This window comes from Hyla sarda, unplaced genomic scaffold (genome assembly GCF_029499605.1).
Source record: "Hyla sarda isolate aHylSar1 unplaced genomic scaffold, aHylSar1.hap1 scaffold_3576, whole genome shotgun sequence".
In the NCBI taxonomy this organism is placed as follows: Eukaryota; Metazoa; Chordata; class Amphibia; order Anura; family Hylidae; genus Hyla; species Hyla sarda.
Genome location: NW_026610346.1, coordinates 3,938 through 11,000, shown reverse-complemented (window position 1 = coordinate 11,000; position 7,063 = coordinate 3,938). Strand labels below are relative to the sequence as shown.

The following is a 7,063-nucleotide window of genomic DNA, read 5'->3' as shown; positions in this document are numbered from 1 at the left end:
GAATCACTGGCGTAGAATACCCCTATGTCCACCCCTAAGCAATCCCTAATTTAGGCCTCAAATGCGCATGGCGCTCTCACTTTGGAGCCCTGTCGTATTTCAAGGCAACAGTTAAGGGTCACATATGGGGTATCGCCGTACTTGGGAGAAATTGGGTTACAAATTTTGGGGGGTATTTTCTGCTTTTACCCTTTTTAAAAATGTAAAATTTTTGGGAAAACAAGCATTTTAGGTAAAAAAAAATATTTTTTTTTTACATATGCAAAAGTCGTGAAACACCTGTGGGGTATAAAGGTTCACTTAACCCCTTGTTACGTTCCCCGAGGGGTCTAGTTTCCAAAATGGTATGCCATGTGGGGGGTTTTTTGCTGTCCTGGCACCATAGGGGCTTCCTAAATGCGGCATGCCCCCAGAGAAAAATTTGCGTTCAAAAAGCCAAATGTGACTCCTTCTCTTCCGAGACCTGTAGTGCGCCAGCAGAGCACTTTTCACCCCCATATGGGGTGTTTTCTGAATCGGGAGAAATTGGGCTTCAAATTTTTAGGGGTGTTTTCTGCTATTACCCTTTTTAAAAATAAAAAATTTTCGGGAAAACAAGCATTTTAGGTAAAAAATTTATTTTATTTTTTTACATTTGCAAAAGTCGTGAAACACCTGTGGGGTATTAAGGTTCACTTTATCCCATGTTACATTCCCCGAGGGGTCTAGTTTCCAAAATGGTATGCCATGTGTTTTTTTTTTTTGCTGTTCTGGCACCATAAGGGCTTCCTAAAGGTAACATGCCCCCCAAAAACCATTTCAGAAAAACGTACTCTCCAAAATCCCCTTGTCGCTCCTTCCCTTCTGAGCCCTCTACTGCGCCCGCCGAACACTTTACATAGACATATGAGGTATGTCCTTACTCGAGAGAAATTGGGCTACAAATACAAGTAAAAATTTTGTCCTTTTACCCCTTGTAAAAATTCTAAAATTGGGTCTACAAGAACATGTGAGTGTAAAAAATGAAGATTGTGAATTTTCTCCTTCACTTTGCTGCTATTCGTGTGAAACACCTAAAGGGTTAAAACGCTGACTGAATGTCATTTTGAATACTTTGGGGGGTGTAGTTTTTATAATGGGGTAATTTATGGGGTATTTCTAATATGAAGACCCTTCAAATCCACTTCAAACGTGAACTGGTCCCTGAAAAATACTGAGTTTGAAAATTTTGTGAAAAATCGGAAAATTGCTGCTGACCGTTGAAGCCCTCTGGTGTCTTCCAAAAGTAAAAACACGTAAATTTTATGATGCAAACATAAAGTAGACATATTGTATATGTGAACCAAAAAAAAATGTATTCGTAATATCCATTTTCCTTACAAGCAGAGAGCTTCAAAGTTAGAAAAATGCAAAATTTTCAAATTTTTCATCAAATTTACGGATTTTTCACCAAGAAAGGATGCAAGTATCGACAAAAATTTACCACTATGTTAAAGTATAATATGTCACGAAAAAACAATCTCGGAATCAGAATGATAACTAAAAGCATTCCAGAGTTATTAATGTTTAAAGTGACAGTGGTCAGATGTGCAAAAAACGCTCCGGTCCTTAAGGCCAAAATGGGCTCCGTCCTGAAGGGGTTAAACTGATAAAAACAGACTTTTTTATTTTTTATTTTTTTTTAAACCTTCAGGTTTGAATTAAAACTTAATCGTTCAGGTTTACTTCACGTTTGCCTCTCAGATTTACTGAACTTAGTCACAATTCACCAAACTCATCATTAGGTTACTTTATCAACATATAACAAAATACACCCCAAAACAAAGTACATAGCATAACAACACACCACCCTCATACCCTCACAACGTGTCTCCATTTTAAAAACTTCCAAGTCCCCTCCGCATCATCCTCTCCAAATCTCTTCTTATCCCACAAATATACAGTATGCAATCTATCTAATATCATTCTCATACACTCTTCAACCGACACATCCTTCTTCTTAACCCCTTAAGGACCCGGGCTTTTTCCGTTTTTTCATTTTCAATTTTTCCTCCTTAACTTAAAAAAATCATAACTCTTAAAAATTTTCACCTAAAATTATATATAATGGCTTAATTTTTGCGTCACTAATTCTACTTTGTAATGACATTAGTCATTTTACCCAAAAATCTACGGTGAAACGGGAAAAAAAATCAATGTGCGACAAAATTGATGAAAAAACACTATTTTGTAAGTTTTGGGGGCTTCTATTTTAACGCAGTACATTTTTTGTCAAAAATGATACCTTATCTTTATTCTGTAGGTCCATACGGTTAAAATGATACCCTACTTGTATAGGTTTGAATTTGTATCACTTCCGAAAAAAATCATGAATACATGCAGGAAAATTTATACGTTTAAAATGGTCATCTTTTGACCCCTATAACTTTTTTATTTTTCTGTGTTCAGGGCGCTTTGAGGACTCATTTTTTGCGCCGTCATCTGAAGTTTTTATCAGTACCATTTTTGTTCTGATCAGACTTTTTGATTACTTTTTATTCACTTTTTTGTGGTATAAAAAGTGATCAAAAATGCGCTATTTTGGACTTTGGAATTTTTTTGCGCGTGCGCCATTGAACGAGCGGTTTAAAAAGTGGTATATTTTTATAAATCGGACATTTCCGCACGCGGCGATACCACATATGTTTATTTTTATTATTATTTACATAATGTTTTTTTTATTTTTGGAAATGCCGGGTGATTTAAACTTTTATTAGGGGAAGGGATAATTGAAAGGGTTAATGATTTTTTTACACTTTTCTTATGCAACATTATAGCTCCTATAGGGGGCTATAACATTGCATGTACTGATCTTTTACACTGATTGATCCATCTCCATAGGAATGGATCAATCAGTGTTTTCGGCGATTGAATGCTCAAGCCTGGATCTCAGGCTTGAAGCATTCATTCGGCGATCGGACAGCACAGGAGAAGGTAAGAAGACCTCCTCCTGTGCTACAGCTGTTCGGGATGCCGCGATTATACCGCGGCGATCCCGAACAGCTCCCTGAGCTAGCCGGGCACTTTTACTTTCGTTTTTAGCCGCGCGGCTCAGCTTTGAGCGCGCGGCTAAAGGGTTAATAGCGCGCGGCACAGCGATCAGTGCCGCGCGCTATTAGAGGCGGGTCCCGGCTTCACTATGACGCCGGGCCCGCCGCGATATGATGCGGGGTCACCGTGTGACCCCGCGTTATATCGCAGGACCGGGACCCATGACGTATGCATACGTCATGGGTCCTTAAGAGGTTAAATACCGTATTTATCGGGGTATACCACGCACCGGCCTATAACACGCACCCTCATTTTACCAAGGATATTTGGGTAAAAAAAGTTGTTTACCCAAATATCCATGGTAAAATGAGGGTGCGTGTGTGCGCGTGTATACCCCGATACACCCCCAGGAAATGCAGGGCGAGAGAGGCCGTCGCTGCCCGCTTCTCTCCCCCTGCCTTTCCTGGGGTCTAGAGCCCTGCTGCCGGCCCTTCTCTCCCCCTGGCTATCGGCGCCGCTGCCCGTTCTGTCCCCCTGACTATCGGTACCGGCGCCCCATTGCCGGCGCCGATAGCCAGGGGGAGAGAAGCGGCGCCGACAGCCAGGGGGAGATAAGGGGCAGCGGCACCCATTGCCGGCGCCACTGCCCCATTGCCTCCCCCCATCCCCGGTGGCATAATTACCTGGGTCGGGTCCGCGCTGCTGCAGGCCTCCGGCGTGCAGCCCCTGCGTCGTTGCTATGAATGGCGCGGCGCACTGACGTCATGCGCCGCGCCGTGCAGCGCATAGCAACGACGAAGGGGACGCACGCCGGAGGCCTGCAGCAGCGCGGACCCGACCCAGGTAATTATGCCACCGGGGATGGGGGGAGGCAACGGGGCAGCGGCGCCGGCAATGGGTGCCGCTGCCCCTTCTCTCGCCGGTACCGATAGTCAGGGGGACAGAACGGGCAGCGGCGTTGATAGCCAGGGGGTGAGAAGGGCCGGCAGCAGGGCTCTAGACCCCAGGGAAGGCAGGGGGAGAGAAGCGGGCAGCGACGGCCTCTCTCCCCCTGCCTTTCCTGGGGTGGTATCGGCGTATAACACGCACATAGACTTTAGGCTAAACATTTTAGCCTAAAAAGTGCGTGTTATACGACGATAAATACGGTATATACAAATTCCTAACATCCCACAATACCTCCTTAATTATTGCTAACAACACATATAACATTCTCTCCTTCCTCCCACCTACCACCCCCAGACCAAACATAATCACTTCAAAAGACCACTTTCTTACCCCCATAAATTCTTTAGCCAACGGACCAATTCCCTTCCACACTTCTTGCGCTCTATCACAATTCCAAAACAAATGCATAATAATCTCATTCCCTCCACAACCCTCTCTCGGACATCTCTCACTTCTTCCAATCCCCCGACTCTTCTGTACCTCTCTCACTGGCAATGCACCATGCAAACTCTGCCATACAATCTCTCTCTGTCTATTAGTCATACCATCTGTCTCCAAACTCTTCCACACTTTACTCACATTCTATTCTCTCACCATATTAATATTACACTGAACATCCTTCACCCTAATACACTTCACCATACTCTTCTTCTCCTTTAACACATCCTGTCTCACACCTATCAAACCAAACTTTCTCATGAACACCTCAACAAACCCATACCAACCAGGACTCACCAAAGCATACGGCTTTCTCAGATCTCTCTCCATCCACCCTAATCTGCATAACACACCCCCTCCTAGAAACCTCATCATACAAGATTCAACACCCACTACCTTAAAGACTTCGACCTATCATGTCATGTCCAACCTGCACAGGTGTGCTGGTTGCTGAGCTTATTCAATTAAAGAGGACATTCAGCAGCAGCAGCAGCAGTCCTGTGCCTGGTCGCTCCAACAGGGGCGGCACCACCTATTGTCTTTTGCCTGCAGTAGGGGCCCACTGGACTAGCCAGAAAGCAGCTGCAGCAGTAGTAAATAAACAGGTAATCTTTCTTTCCAACACTGAAACCTGGTGGTGCACTTAATATATGCTACCAGATAGGGGACATATCAGATATTAAACTGATATAAACAGACACTACATTTGATACCAGCCAAAAGGAAAGATGAGAAGTGATAACTGTGAAAGGGGAGGAACCAACGCTGTCCCCTTCACATGCACCATCACTACTTGTAGGAAGGGAGGCTGGCTGGCAGCCTCCCATACACACTCTGGCTGGGTGGCAGTCACCCACCAGTACACACAGCAGACCCTAAACCCATATCATTATTGCTAAGCAGGAAGATGGGAGTCCATTTCACTCTGATGGACCATTTTTAAATGCAATCCATAACCTGGCTTTGGCAGGAACCCTTCTTACTCCTCCTACTTGCATTTGATACTGGGTTTAGGATCTGCATAGGAAACACACACACACACACACACACACACACACACAAGCACACACTTACCTGTGTTGCCTGCTGACGCCTCCTTGGCTGTCCCCAAACGGTATAAAACCAACAGCCACGGGAAGCTGTAAGGATAGAGGACATACCTGCATCCTATTGGACTCACTTGTCTTGGTTAAATCCAGCTTATTTGACAACCTATGGTGCTGCTGCTTCTGCTCATGGCAGTGCTGCTTCTGACAAGGCTGTTCTTTGGTGGGCCTAGGCGACATCACAATCTCCATGGTTACATACACAACAAAGGTCAGATGTTGTTTACACCTGGCCATGCCAGTGGTATTGAGTAGCATATCACAGTGCTAAGGGTCCTGGATGCAACAATCTTTCAATGGGGAATAGCCGCACTGAGTTTGTCAAGTGCACCCATGTTTGCAACTCCAACAATACACACATATGTATGTATGTCTGTCTATCTATCTATCTATCCACCCATCTATCTCTATATATATTTATCTCTCTCTCTCTCTATATGTATATATGTATATATATATATATATATATATATATATATATATATTATTTTTTTCTTTCTTTTAAATATATATATATATATATATATATGTATATACATATAGAGAGAGAGAGATGGAAATACTTTTTTAAACATGTTTTCACCTAATTTTTACCTTCTTTCCTCCTTTTTTCCTATGCTGCTGCTTCTTATTTTTCTTCTTTTTCAGACCCTATCATTGCACTATTGCTCATTCAATACCACCAGCAGATGGAGACACTATATTACAACATTAGTTGTGAGCAGCAGTTTGTACAAACAAATGTCTCATAGCTGATGTCCTATCCACCTAGGCACATAGGCACCACCTATTGTCTTTTGCCTGCAGTAGGTGCCCACTGGACTAGCCAGCAAGCAGCTGCAGCAGCAAATAAACAGGTAATCTTTCTATCCAACACTGAACCCTGGTGGTGCATTTAATATATGCTATCAGATAGGGGACATATCAGATATTAAACTGATATAAACAGACACCACATTTGATACCAGCCAAAAGGAAGGATGAGAAGTGATAACTGTGAAAGGGGAGGAACCAACGCTGTCCCCTTCACATGCACCATCACTACTTGTAGGAAGGGAGGCTGGCTGGCAGTCACCCACCAGTACACACAGCAGACCCTAAACCCATATCATTATTGCTAAGCAGGAAGATGGGAGTCCATTTCACTCTGATGGACCATTTTTAAATGCAATCCATAACCTGGCTTTGGCAGGAACCCTTCTTACTCCTCCTACTTGCATTTGATACTGGGTTTAGGATCTGCATAGGAAATACACACACACACACACACACAAGCACACACTTACCTGTGTTGCCTAATGACGCCTCCTTGGCTGTCCCCAAACTGTATAAAACCAACAGCCACAGGAAGCTGTAAGGATAGAGGACATACCTGCATCCTATTGGACTCACTTGTCTTGGTTAAATCCAGCTTATTTGACAACCTATGGTGCTGCTGCTTCTGCTCATGGCAGTGCTGCTTCTGACAAGGCTGTTCTTTGGTGGGCCTAGGCGACATCACAATCTCCATGGTTACATACACAACAAAGGTCAGATGTTGTTTACACCTGGCCATGCCAGTG

At 43.6% G+C, this 7,063-nt stretch overlaps 1 pseudogene; it reads right to left on the bottom strand.

Moving 5' to 3' along the window:
* Positions 1-5,027: 5,027 nt before the first annotated feature.
* On the bottom strand, positions 5,028-5,130 carry LOC130331779 (U2 spliceosomal RNA; annotated as a pseudogene).
* Positions 5,131-7,063: the final 1,933 nt, after the last annotated feature.